Source organism: Nycticebus coucang, chromosome 7, assembly GCF_027406575.1.
Source record: "Nycticebus coucang isolate mNycCou1 chromosome 7, mNycCou1.pri, whole genome shotgun sequence".
NCBI lineage: Eukaryota > Metazoa > Chordata > Mammalia > Primates > Lorisidae > Nycticebus > Nycticebus coucang.
The window spans coordinates 92,585,105-92,599,891 of record NC_069786.1 but is presented as its reverse complement, the minus strand read 5'-3'; the positions used below and the strand labels follow the sequence as shown (position 1 = coordinate 92,599,891).

General features: G+C 39.5%; 1 protein-coding gene and 1 pseudogene across 1 annotated transcript in view; both read right to left on the bottom strand.

Moving 5' to 3' along the window:
* Window positions 1–14,484, bottom strand: part of SLC39A10 (solute carrier family 39 member 10) — a 167,596-nt gene extending 153,112 nt beyond the window's left edge. The window contains exon 1 of the mRNA XM_053597474.1: window positions 14,364–14,484. The gene's annotated coding sequence lies outside the window, so the exon portion shown is untranslated. The remainder of the gene's footprint in view (window positions 1–14,363) is intronic.
* The window catches only part of LOC128589749 (60S ribosomal protein L10a-like), a 148,295-nt pseudogene that overhangs the window by 47,755 nt on the left and 85,753 nt on the right, over window positions 1–14,787 (bottom strand).

The window sequence follows — 14,787 nt, the reverse complement described above, 5'->3', positions numbered from 1 at the left end:
TTGCTGTGAGCTATGACATCATAGCTCTACCAAGTGCAAGAAAGTGATACTGTCAAAAATAAAATAAAATAAAATAAAAATTAGGTGGCACCTGTGGTTCACTGAGTAGGGTGCCGGCCCCATATACCAAGGCTGGAGGGTTCAAACCCAGCCCTGGCCAAACTGCAACAAGGAAAAAAAAATTGAATACGCCAGGCCCTGCCTGTAATCCTAGTACTCTGGAAGGCCAAAGGGAGTGGATTGCCTCAGCTTAAGAGTTCAAGACTGGGCTGGGTACCCGTATCTCAGTGGTTAGGGCGCCAGTCATATGCATCTGGGCTGGTGAGTTCGAACCTGGCCTGAGCCTGCTAAACAGAAAAAAATAGCCAGGCGTTGTGGTGGGCACCTGTAGTCCCAGCAACTAGGGAGGCTGAGGCGAGAGAATGGCTTGAGCCCAAGGGTTTGAGGTTGCTGTGAGGTTTGCCACGGTACCCTACAGAGGGCCACAAAGTGATTCTGCCTCCATAAAAAGAGAAAGAGTTCAAGACCAGCCTGAGCATGTGCGAGACTCCATTTCCACTTTAAAAAAAAAAAAAAAAGGGGGAAGAAAGGAAGGAAAAGAAAGGAAGAAAGAAAAGAAAAGAAAAGAAAGAAAAAATCTAGCTGGATGTTGTGGCAGGCACTAGTAGTCCCAGTTACTCGGGATGCTGGGAGACTGAAGCAAGAAGATCACTGGAGCCCAAGTGTTTGAGGTTGCTGTGAGCTATGATTCCATTACACTCTACCAAGGAAACAGAATGAGACTGTCTCAAAAAATAAAATAAAATAAAGATAATAACAGGTCTAATAACTTAAAGCTTTAAATGATTCTCTGCATATACAACAAACATCCATAAGTGAATTTTCTTCCTTTTTTTTTTTGAGACAGAGTCTCTGTTGCCCTCAGTAGAGTGCCATGGCGTCACAGATTACAGCAACCTCAAATTCTTGGGCTCAAGTGATTCTCTTGCCTCAGCCTCCCAAGTAGCTGGGAATACAGGTTCCCGCCCCAATGGCTGGCTATTTTTTTGTTGCAGTCGTCATTGTTGTTTAGCTGGCCTGGTCCAATCTCGAACCCGCCAACTTTGGTGTATGTTGCTGGTGCGATAACCACTGTGCTATGGCGGCTGAGCCCCATAATTCAATATTCTTTTTTTTTTTTTTAACTTTTTATTGTTGGGCATTCATTGAGGGTACAGTACATAATTCAATATACTATGTGCTAAACATTTATATTCATTACTAGACTTAGTATTTCCTAGATTTGTTTCTATTCTAAGATTAGAAAAGGGAAGAGAGAGATGGGGACAAGGTTCATGAATCACAAATTCGAAGTGGGTAAAATTTCTTCTTGGATAGTCAGTTTCTATTCTCAAGTTTATATCTTTAACAAAACATTCCCCTGATATTCCAGAAGCATTCTGCCATCCTTAAATCTTGGTTAGATGCCGCTCCTCCACCATCAAATTCATACATTTAAACAGTGCAAAGACAGCCACATCAGAGAGACACTAAATTTGTGTCCCCAGCAACACATCCTACACCCAAAGGGTAGATTGAACACAAGCAGACTTACCCTGGTTAACAGTTTTTCAAGGTGCTCTAGGTCCAAAGAAAAAGGATGTAATTCTGCTTTCCCCTAAATGAATTTCCCTCTATCCCGGGAGGGGAAGTAGGCTGAAGTCAAACTGATCTCAGTCCGCCTGGGTATTCCTGTGATAATCTTCTGGGAGGGGTCTGCAGTTCCTAATTAGCATCACCACAGATCGCAATCAAATCCTAATCTATTGCATATTTCTAGCTTTTGTGATTTTTATAACTTGTTAATTCTCTTTGTTTTCCTTAGCACAGATCATTTGTTACTACACTTTCAAACTTTACAATTTTATCAAATTCTGTAGGAGTGTAATTTTGCTCTGGAGACACAACTGATGTTAAGATGTATACATTTGAACTGGTGACTCTGGATGTTGCTGTGAAGTTTCCATTGCAAAGGGAACAAATGTCAGAGTAAACAGTGCTGACTTTGTGCATACTCTCCCTTCAGAAGCAGCTCTCAAATATTCAAGTCTTTCCTTTTTCCAGTCTACCCCCCTCCTTACCTAAGAACTACTGGGATGTGAAGTTGATTGCAACTGGAAAGTTGGATGCTAACATTTCATTTCTCTATAGATATTGGATGATCAGGAAGAACAATAGAGGTCACCATCTAGTCCCAGGTAAAACTGAAAATCTCAAGAGGAAGTTTAGAACCCTTGTAGAATAGGCAACATCACCACCATCATCATAACAGCATTATTGCAACTGGTAATTTTATTTTATCTTGTTTTTATTATTTTTTTTTTAGGGATTCAGAACAGCAGGTTCTAATTTATTTTTTTTTCATTTTTTTATTGTTAAATCATAGCTGTGTACATTAGTGCAATCAAGGGATACAATGTGCTGGTTTCATATACAATCTGAAATATTCTCATCAAACTGTTCAACGCAGCCTTCATGGCATTTTCTTAGTTATTGTATGTAGACATTTGTATTCTGCCTTTAGTAAGTTTCGCCTGTACCCATTCTAAGATGCACCATAGGTGTGGCTCCACTCATTACCCTCCCTCCAGCCTAACCTTCCCCATCCGTTCCCCTTCCTTGGCCCTTTCCTCATAGTCTTGTGCTATAGCGGGGTTATAGCCTTCATGGGTGAACTGGCTGGCAACCTGTAGAAGATTGAAACTGGACCCACACCTTTCACCATTACCTAAGATAGACTCTCACTGGATAAAAGATTTAAACTTAAGACATGAAACTATAAAAGTACTTGAAGAATGTGAAGGGAAAACTCTTGAAGGAATAGGCCTGGGTGAATATTTTATGAGGAGGACTCCCCAGGCAATTGAAGCAGTATCAAAAATACATTACTGTAATCTGATCAAACTAAAAAGCTTCTGCACAGCCAAGAACATAGTAAGTAAAGCAAGCAGACAGCCCTCAGAATGGGAGAAAATATTTTCAAGTTATACCTCCGATAAAGTTCTAATAACCAGAATCCACAGACAACTCAAACGTATTAGCAAGAAAAGAACACGTGATCCCATGGGCAAGGGACTTGAAGAGAAACTTCTCTAAAGAAGAAAGACGCATGATCTACAAACACATGAAAAAAAGTAACTGGTAATTTTAAAGCTTGCTTACTGTGTAGACGACACTGCACTAAGCACTTCACAAGCATTAACTCAATTAATCCTCTGACAATCCTGTAGAGTAGGGGCTGTTATCATCTCCATTTAACAAAGGAAAAAACGGATTTACTGGAGTAAATCGGTCTGATTTACTGGAGATAATAATGAGTGGTACTATTATCCTATAATTAAAAGAAAGAATAACTGAATCCCAAGTTCCTGCTCACAAGCCCACATCATCCAAAATTGCATCTGCTGAGTAATTGAGTTTTACAGATAAAGGCAATCTGAGCTAGTGTCTCCTTGAATTTAACAGATTATCATGGCCACATTATATATTTCACTTATAAAAGGTTTTAAAAATTGTCTATTCTCTCATTCCTTGACCCAATTGATATTGGTAATAAATCAAGAGTATCAATTTATCAACTGTTTACTTGTGAGAAACACACAAAAACCTAAATTAAGAATTAAGAAAAGTGGGCGGCGCCTGTGGCTCAGTCGGTAAGGCGCCGGCCCCATATACCGAGGGTGGCGGGTTCAAACCCGGCCCCGGCCAAACTGCAACCAAAAAATAGCCGGGCATTGTGGCGGGCGCCTGTAGTCCCAGCTACTCGGGAGGCTGAGGCAAGAGAATCGCTTAAGCCCAGGAGTTGGAGGTTGCTGTGAGCTGTGTGAGGCCATGGCACTCTACTGAGGGCCATAAAGTGAGACTCTGTCTCTACAAAAAAAAAAAAAAAAAAAGAATTAAGAAAAGTATAGCCGGGCGTTGTGGTGGGCGCCTGTAGTCCCAGCTCCTTGGGAGGCTGAGGCAAGAGAATCACTTAAGCCCAGGAGTTGGAGGTTGCTGTGAGCTGTGTGAGGCCACGGCACTCTACCAAGGGCCATAAAGTGAGACCCTGTCTCTACAAAAAAAAAAAAAAGAATTAAGAAAAGTGTATACCAGTGGCAACTTTTAGAGCAAAATTATTTTACAAAGTATTTATTATTTATGTAAGGAGAAAACATTGGTTTTTGACAGTTGCCCATTTTTATTTTAATTTTATAAATTTATAGAAATATTAGTCAAGGGCAGCACCTGTGGCTCAGTGAGTAGGGCGCCAGCCTCATATGCCGAGGGTAGCGGGTTCAAACCCAGCCCCGGCCAAATTGCAACAAAAAAATAGCCGGGCGTTGTGGCGGGCGCCTGTAGTCCCAGCTGCTCGGGAGGCTGAGGCAGGAGAATCGCGTAAGCCCAAGAGTTAGAGGTTGCTGTGAGCCATGTGACGCCACGGCACTCTACCCGAGGGTGGTACAGTGAGACTCTGTCTCTACAAAAAAAAAAAAGAAATATTAGTCAAGGAAGTCAAATCACTTTGGTTGTGCCAGGAAATCTTCTACATCTAAATTCATTTTTGCCCCAGAATGCGCTCTGCTAAAAATTAACTTTTCTAATTATCTTTGGTTAACTCAGATCTCACACTAATATCTTTTGTGCATCTGCTCAGTTGCGCAGATTTCCAAATGGGATTAGCAGTCTTAACAACTTTGCTTCAATGTTAGCTAAGCCAATGACATCCTTAGTGGAAGCTTTGCTTATCTTCCCCTGTAATAAACCTGTTATTGTGTTAGTATCATTTGATATGGGTAATAATCTGGAATCTGCATCTAAAACATACATTGTTTTATTTTTCAAAAGACCAAACATAAACCATTAGTGGTAATAACAAATACCTGCAGGAGTTTATTTTTAAAGTATTTATCCCCACTACTGACGTATTTTAAAGAAAGCAGCCATTTAAGTCTTCCTAAAACATTTAGATGTATGCATATATAATTTAAGTTGTACACATATATTTAATAGCTTATGCATTTATATTTAAAGAAGATTTTATAGAATTTTTGGGGAAAAAAGTCTCACAAAAATCTAACAAAATTGCTTTTGTATGGCATAGAAATATATAATTTCCCCCAAGAATTAAAAGATAAATTTCAACATAAGGTATTTCTTCGTTGGTTAAAAAAACAAAACAAAAAAACCCCCTGTATTCTAGTTTCTAATAAACTGTCATTCTCACAGAAATACAGAAAATAGGTAAGTTGCTGAATTTTTTTTTTACTTTATTGTTCTTTTTCAGGCAGGGCCTGGTGGCTCACGCCTGTAAATCCAGCAGTTTCCCAGGCCAATGCAGGAGGAGGCATTGAGCCCAAGATAGACTACAATGATCTAGCACAGAGCCACTGCACAGCAGTCTGGTTGACAAGTGAGACCCTGTCTCTATAACAAACAAAGTCTTTTTCAATATGTAGTACTATTTAAAAAAAAAATTGTTGCGCTAAAGAAGACTTTGAGAGCATTACCTTCTAAAATGTTTTCTTATTTATTTTGATGTCATTCTTACGTCTTGAGCATCCCATTAATCTGTATTTACTTTGTTTTTAATTTTTTCAGTCTTTTTTTTTCCCCCCAAGAGAGAATCTTGGATAGAGTGCCGTGGCATCATCATAGCTCACGGCAACCTCAAACTCCTGGCTCAAATAATCCTCTTGTCTCAGCCTCCCAACTAGCTGGGACTATAGGCATGGCACCACTATGCCTGGCCAGCTTTTCTATTTTTAGTAGAGACAGGAGTCTCACTCTTGCTCAGGCTGGTCTTGAACTCCTGAGCTGAAGCAATCTACCTGCCTTGACTTCCAAGAATGCTAGGGTTACAGGCGTGAGCCACCGCGCCAGCCTATATTTACTTTTTTTTTTTTCTTTTTGAGACAGAGTCTCACTTTGTCACCCTCGGTAGAGTGCTATGGTGTCACAGCTCACAGCAACCTCCAACTCCTGGGCTTAGGCAATTCTCTTGCCTCAGCCTCCTCTGTAGCTAGGACTACAGGCGCCCACCACAACGCCTGGCTATTTTTTGTTGCAGTTTGGTTGGGGCTGGGTTTGAACCCGCCACCCTTGGTATATGGGGCTGGTACCCTACTCTCTGAGCCACAGGCACCGCCCCTATATTTACTTTTTAAAAATCCATGGCTGCAATTTTTAAAATACTAAATGGTATTAAATTTGCCTCAAAAATTTCTTTTTCTGATTGTGAGAGGCAACAGGTACTGTGATTATTGAATTTAGCAAATAGTTTCTTTCTCACTTTGAAATGATGGTCTTCTTGTTCTACTCTAATTTTCATTTTTTTTCTCCATTCTCTCCTCCCTTCTGTTATTTCTCTTTCTTCCTTTCTATCTTTCTCTTTTTGAAACAGAGTCTCACTCTGTCACCAGGGTCAGAATGTTGTGGTGTCATCATAGCTCACTGCAACCTCAAACTCCTGGGGTCAAGTGATCCTCCTGCTTTAGCCTCCCAGGTAACTGGAACTACAGGTATGTGGCACCCCCATGCCAGGGTAATTTTTTAGTATTTTTTGTAGACATGGGGGAGTCTCACTATGCTGCACAGACTGATGTCAAACTCCTGGTCTCAAGCAATTCTCCTGCTCCAGCATCCCACAGTGCTAGGATTACAGGTGTGAGGCACCATGCCCAGATTGCCTGTTCTATTGAGTCTTTTTTTTTTTCCCTTAAGACAGAGTTTCATTTTGTTGCCCTCGGTAGAATGCAGTAGTGTCATAGCTCATAGCAACCTCAAACTCCTGGGCTTAAGCAATTCTCTTGTCTCAGCCTCCCCAGTAGCTGGGACTACAGGTGTAGCCCAGCTATTTTTAGAGATGGGGTCTTACTCTTACTCAACTCAACTTGAACCTGTAAGCTCAGGCAATCCACCTGCCTTGGTCGCCAGAGTGCTAGGATTATAGGCATGAGCCGCCATGCCAGGCCTTATTCTATTGGCTTTGACACCAGACTCATGACTCAGTAACCATATATTATTAACCATTCCAACCTTTGTTGGGAGACCATAGATCGATTTAGTGAATCTTAGGACAATTGAGTAGAGGAAATACTTGTTTTGAACTCTACACACAGGGTAAGAGGGAATATAAATACTCTTCACTGTGCAAAAAAAGGAGACGTCCATAATTTTACTTTCTTGATAGTTTCAGTACAGAGGTCAAAACAGGAAGTACCATTGTTAATGGGCATAAACTTAAAAGTTCTGTTCTTAAAAGCACCTTGAACCCTCTTCCCCATGACGACATTTTACATGCAGGAACTTTGTTTGGGTGGGACCATAAGGCTTCCTGAATTTTCTTCAGTCAATGTGGTAAAGTTTGTTTTTATTTCAAAATATAGTTTAAAAGGAAAGATACTTAGCCATTTCAGAAGAGAACAACATTCAGTTCCTTTTAGATTTTTATGAGTGAGCATCTGTGATCATTTGTCATATGTGGCTAAAAAATGACCCGTTCTGATGAAATGCTATTTTATTTTTAGAGAAATGCCTCAGTACACTTTCCCAAAATAATTAAAAAAAAAATCTGTTTCCTTCCAGGAAAATTTTATCCATGGCTAAATGTAGGTGCATATACTTTCATGACAAAGAACATCTTTTCATCCAAATATACTGTTAGTGAAAATCTTAAGTTTTATGGTCTCTGAAACTGATAAAGTAGAATTTAATTTCCTTAGTTCGTTGCCCACACATACTAATAACTTACTCTTATAACACTTGTTGGCTTGAAATAATATTTAAACGAAGACAAAAATGTCATAAACCTGAAAAATGAAGGGAAAGTCAGGAAAGAATTAATGTACTAAATAGATTACTTAATCTTTAACATTATATTATTGACCATTCCAACCTTTGTTGGGAGACTATAGATCAATTTATTGAATCTTAGGACAATTGAGTAGTAGTAATACTTGTTTTGAATGCTACACAGAGGGTAAGAGGGAATATAAATGCTCTTCACTATGCAAAAAAGGAGACGTCCATAATTTTAGAATGATAATATCTAAATCATATCTTTTTTTTTTTTTTGGCCGGGGCTGGGTTTGAACCCACCACCTCCGGCATATGGGACCGGCGCCCTACTCCTTGAGCCACAGACGCCGCCCTCTAAATCATTTCTTATAGCCCATGTCTGATGTTAAACATTCTAGAATGAATATCTGAATGATATTAATCACTCTAGAATGTTTAACATCAGACATGGGCTGTAAGAAAACTTGGAAGGTTGAATATTAATAATTATGCAAAATAAAGATGCGCATAAATTTTTTACAAGTAGAATGAATCCAAGCTACTTTTTTCTTTTTTCTTTTCTTTCTTTCTTTCGTTTTTTTTTTTTTTTTGAGACAGAGTCTCACTCTGTCACCCTGAGTAGAGTGCCGTGGTCTTTTCACAGCTCAGAGCAACCTCAAATTCCTGGGCTCAAGCAATCCTCTTGCTTCACCCTCCCAAGTGTCTGGGATTGCAGGCATGGACAACCAGGCCTGGCTAGTTTTTCTATTTTTAGTAGAGATGGGGTCTCAGTCTTGCTCAGGTTGGTCTTAAACTCCTGAGCTCAAGCAATCCACCTCAGCCTCCTAGAGTGCTAGGAAAACAGGCAAGAGCCACCACGCCTGGCTCCCTAGTTCCTTAAGTTAATCAGTTTGTTGCATTCCCTTGGGTGGTCAACTTAAGGAGGTTCTACTGTAAGTTGAATCTCTATAAGTTCAAATTCTGTAATGTTATAATGAGAACATTTTCAGTCCAAATGCTTAATGAAAGGTTTATCTTTATGCTGGGTGTGGTGGCTCATGTCTGTAATCTTAGCACTCTTGAAAGCTGAGATGGGTGGATTTCATGAGCTCATGAGTTTGAGACTAGCCTAAGCCAGAGTGAGACCCTGTCTCTCCTAAAATGGAAAAAATAGCCAGGTATTGTGGCAGACACCTGTAGTTCTAGTTACTTGGGAGGCTAAGACAAGAGGATCACTTGAACCCAAGAGGTTGCTGTGAAGTATGATGCCATGGCAGTCTACCCAAGGCAACAGAGTATGACTCTGTCTCAAAAAAAAAAAAAAAGTTAATCTTTACTAGTAACCTGTCATTTTACTGCAAACACAGCCTAAAACAGAGACAAAGTACAAGACAAAGTTCCCACATAATGGATCAGAAGATTAAAATAATACTCCTCTCTACACACACCTAGGTCCAATCAAGAACTTGACCATTGTCAACTTTTTAGGCACCTTTCTTTGTGGTCTTAAATAGTTTGTTATATAATGGCCTATACAAATAATAATGATTTCTACAGATAATCTGTGGAAGACAAAAAGTTTTCTGGCTGATCTATTCTAGATAATGGTATGACTGGCCTTATGGAAAAATAAGAAGTATTTTGCAGAACTATTGAACTAGTCTAAGAACAGATAGTATTGTACTAATCTCCTAATCCAGTAATCAACTAGAACCTTCTTTGGTCTTTTCCTACCATGAAAGTGTAGAAGAGGTGAAGTTCTCAGATCAGAATAGACCTCACAAGAGGTATTTTCATTACATGTGTGTTACTATAACAGAATTTGCTTGAAATTACATTTTTCATCTGCAGAAACCAAGAGAAGCAGCAAGAATCAGCAAAGGACATGTGGGGAAAAGGATAATCACAGAACCTCAAAGTTTTAGAATTTCATGTGATCAAAGGGTGCTTAATTTAGCCTTCTACCTTTTTCTCTCCAAGATTGTGCTGCTTCTGGGCGGCGCCTGTGGCTCAGTGAGCAGGGCGCCAGTCCCATATGCGGGAGGTGGCGGGTTCAAACCTAGCCCCGGCCAAAACCAAAAAAAAAAAAAAAAAAAAAAGATTGTGCTGCTTCTGTCTACTTTTTGCTTCACAAGATGAGTTGAAAATTTAATGGGTTTTATTTGTGCTGTTAGAGTTTTAAAATAGAAGGGAAAGTTAAAAGGGAGGGAACACTTGATTATAGGATAAAAGTTCTTTAAAAAAACTGTGGGATTCTTAGAGGAAGAATTTAAAAAGCTTAAAAGACATTTAAAAGGTATTTTACAGTTTACAAAGCACTTTCATATAAAATTATTTCATTTGAACATACGATGGAGAAAGTCCATGGTTACAGCATGAGTTATTAGTAGATCTATATCCATAAACCATGCATCTTGTTCCCTAGTCTAAGAGTCTTCGTATTACATTTCTCTCTCTCTTCCTTTTCCATTTCTCCTTCTCCCATGAATAATAACTCTGGGAGAATAATTCTGATATTTATTCCCATAAATAAATGAATAATACCCATGAATAATTCTGATATTTACTATATGGATGCTTAACAACACAAAAGACTAAAAGCTTTCTTTTCTTCTTCTTCTTTTTTTTTTTTTTTAAGACTAAAAGCTGAGGGCAAATTTAGTGTCCTATTTTTCTTTGTATCTCTCATATTGAACAAATTCAAAGCAGGTGTTTGGTAATGTTTGTCACATGGATGAATGAATGAAATGCAAACCAAAAGGCAAACTAAAACAGAGAAATATCTTTTCAGATATTAAACAAGTAAATTAAAATAGCGGATCACTGGGGGGAAAGAATCCTTATTCAGTAGATGGTGCTGGGAGAACTGGATTACCACTTGTAAAAGACTGAAACTGGACCTGTACCTTTCTCCATTCACTAAAATAGGTTCAAGATGGATAAAAGATCTAAATCCAAGGCATGAAACCATAAAAATCCTTGAAGAAAGTGGGGGCGAAACACTTGAAGGTATCGGCCTAGGAAAAGACTTTTTGAAGACAACTTCACTGGCAATTGTAATAGCAGCAAAAATAAACAAATAGGACTTAAAGAAACTGAATAGCTTCTGTACAGCTAAGGAGACAACAACCAAAGCAAATAGACAGTCATCAGAATGGGAAAAGACATTTGCATATTATGAATCGCACAATAGATTGATAACCAGGATCTACAGAGGACTCAAATTAAGCAACATCAAAAGAGCCAACAATCCTTTATATCAATGGGCAAGAGAGATGACTAGAACATTCTCTAAAGAAGACAGATGAATGGCTAACAAACATGAAAAAATGCTCATCGTCCCTAATTTGCTTTGCTTTGCTCATCACAAAGTCTCAAAGCTGCAGATCCTGGTGTGGATGTGGAAAGAAGGGAACATTTTTACATTGCTGGTGGGACTGCAAACTAATATAACTTTTTTGGAAGGAAGTATGGAGAATCTTCAAAGAACACAAACTAGACCTCCCATTTCATCCTGCAATCCTATTACTGGGCATCTACCCAGAAGAAAAAAAATCCTTTTATCATAAGGACATTTGCACTAAACCATTTATTGCAGCTCAGTTTATAATCACCAAAATGTGGAAAAAACCTAAATGCCTACCAATCCAGGAATGAATTAACAAGCTGTAATATATGTATACCTTGGAATATTATTCAGCCAGTAAAAAAGATAGAGACTATACATCTTTCGTACTAACCTGGATGGAGGTGGGATACTTTCTTCTTAGTAAAGCATCACAAGAATGGAGAAGCAAGAACCCAATGTACTCAATTTTGATTTTTTTTTTTTTTGAGACAGTCTCAAGCTGTCACCCTGGGTAGAGTGCCCTGGCATCACAGCTCACAGTAACCTCAAACTCTTGGGCGTAAGGGATCCTCTTGCCTCAGCCTCTCAAGTAGCTGGGACTACAGGTGCCCACCACAATGCCCAGCTATTTTTTGGTTATATTTGTCATTGTTGTTTGGAGGGCCCAGGCTGGATTTGAGCCTGCCAGCTCTGGTGTAGCTACAGGCACCAAACCTGTACTCAATTTTGATATGAGAACAATTGATAAGCTAGTGCATGATGGGGGGTGGGGGAATAGCGGAGCGAAGAGAGGGAAGGAGGGAGGGGGGTGAGGGTTCACAGTGTTTGGCACACCTCTTGGGGGAGGAACACATTTATAAGAGGGACTTTGCTTGACAAATGCAATTAGTGTAACCCAGATCTTTGTACACTCAATGAATCCCCAACAATAAAAAAAAAAAAATAGCAGATCAATATTATAGTTTTATTGCAGAATGTTGTATACTTTATTGGATACTATCCATTCTTCTGTTTGTTATCTGTCTTGTTAGTTTTACTCCAAATAATACTTCTTTTTTTGAGGCAGAGTCTCACTCACTCTGGTGCCCAGGCTAATGTGCCCATCTGTCATTGTAGCTTACAGTAACCTCAAAATCTTGGGCTCAAGCAATTCTCTTGCCTCAGCTTCCCAAGTAGTTGGGTCTACAGGTGCCTACCATAACACCTGGGTTATTTTTCTACTTTTAGCAGAGATGGGGTCTTGCTCTTGTTCAAGCTGGTCTTGAGCTCCTGAGCTCAAGTGATCCAAGGGCCTTGGCTTCCCAGAGTGCTAGGATTACAGGCGTGAGCCACTATGCCTGTCCTCAAATAGTATATATATATATATATATATATATATATATATATATTTTTTTTTTTGAGACAGAGCCTCAACCTGTTGCCCTGGGTAGAGTGTTGTGGCATCACAGCTCACAGCAACCTCCAACTCCTGGGCTCAAGTGATTCTCCTGCCTCTGCCTCCCGAGTAGCTGGGACTACAGGCACCCGCCACAACACCCAGTTATTTTTTTTGTTACAGCCATCATTGTTGTTTGTTGGGCCCCGGGCTGGATTCGAACCTGCCAGCTCAGGTGTATGTGTCTGGCGCCTTAGCTGCTTGAGCCACAGACGCCGAGCCCTCAAATAGTATATTTTATCATTCATTGTTATTTATGAATTCTCAGGTAGCCAAGTCATAATTATAATATAGAAAGACATTTTACTGACAGTACAAAAGTTAGAATTTATTCTTTGGTAGCATAAGGTTTATTGGAATACAACAAATAAAAATGGCCAGAATTAGCTGTTATATCTGGAAGAGCACAAGACTATGACCACTAACTCATATTATATTTACATCTGTTTTTCTTATTTATGGCTGCTATATTTCCTTCATAAATTCCACAGGCTGATGACAGTATCAGCTTATCCTTTTTATGTTATTTCATCAGCCTGGCTTATCCATGACTAGCTTTCAACTGACTATACGTCCATAAAACAAGTTTTCACACATACAAAACATGCCCAAAAAATGTATACACATTTTAAACAAGGAAAACACTGGATTAAACTTGTAATACTCAAGTCACATTTGGCATCTGCAATTATAAGAGATACAAGATACAATATACAAGATAGCAAATGTTATATGTACACATTGAACATTATAATTTTAATACAGTTTTTTCTTTTCTTTTTTTTTTGGCTGGGGCCAGGTTTGAACCTGCCACCTCTGGTATATGGGGCTGGCGCCCTACTCCTTGAGCCACAGGCACCACCCAAGTTTTTTCTTTTCTTAAAATGTATATAATTTTTTTGGTACCCTCTGTGTATATATATTTTTCTTTTTCTTTTTCTTTTTTTTTTGTAGAGACAGAGTCTCACTGTACCGCCCTCGGGTAGAGTGCCGTGGCGTCACAAGGCTCACAGCAACCTCTAACTCTTGGGCTTACGCGATTCTCTTGCCTCAGCCTCCCGAGCAGCTGGGACTACAGGTGCCCGCCACAACGCCCAGCTATTTTTTTGTTGCAGTTTGGCCGGGGCTGGGTTTGAACCCACCACCCTCGGCATATGGGGCTGGTGCCCTACTCACTGAGCCACAGGCGCCGCCCTATATATATTTTTCACTTGCATCTCTAGGTAGAGATGGTAGCTGTGTTGAGCTTTACCTTATTTCTGCAGAGTCCCTATAAGTAAAATTCTTATATGGGATCTGAAAGAAAATTCAGAGGAAGAAACTTATTTAATGGTCTTTTAAAACTGATAATTATTGGATTCATGTACTAGGAAGACACTGAGGAAAAGGAATCTCAAAGAATATTCAAATGTTTCGAAGCCAAACTCAGAACACATATAAAGATGACGTATCCATGATCAGATTTAGATTTTTTAGCTCCATACCAAAGAAGAATAAACTGAAAAATAGCCCAAGCTGTAACTTTACCAATTTAGTTACTGCTGTCAAGAAACATTACACAATGCCATCTAGTGACGAGTGACCAATGCATGATTAATCACATAGAAATGACTGGAGAAAGAGGGGGAAAATTCCCAGGATTTTATATGTAAGAGGGAAAATCCTCCTGAAAGAATTAGAATCGACAGAAATTAATTTCTCCAGGCACGCTTAGGGTATGAGAATTTATCTCCGATCTGTAGCTTGGGGATTTTTATTTTGAAATACTATATTGCCACCTACCTCCAAATCTGCAGCTGCGCCTCCTTCTGTGGCTGCCCTTCACTACCCCGTCCACAGTTGAACTCAGGGCTGTGAGTGTGCTCCAAGCCACGGCCCCCCCTCTGATGACAGGTGGTGGAGGTGGAGCATTTTAGAAACCAGTCTCAACAAATTAAAAACAAAAGGACTTCAAAAAAGGGAACCAAGATGATTCTTGAAACAATCTGTGCCAAATTAAAAATAATAACAACAATAAATAAGCTTGGAAGTTCAAAGAGTAAAACTAAAATAGGGACCAGAGGAAATCACCTTTGTGTTTCTCAGCCAATGCCTTTGCAGACTTAACGCTGTCTTGTGCCTTGTGCCAAATCCTCCAAGAAAATGCCAGAGACTTCTTTGTAAATGGCTGTAGCATTATGCCCTAGGGAAATAATTTTCTTCAACA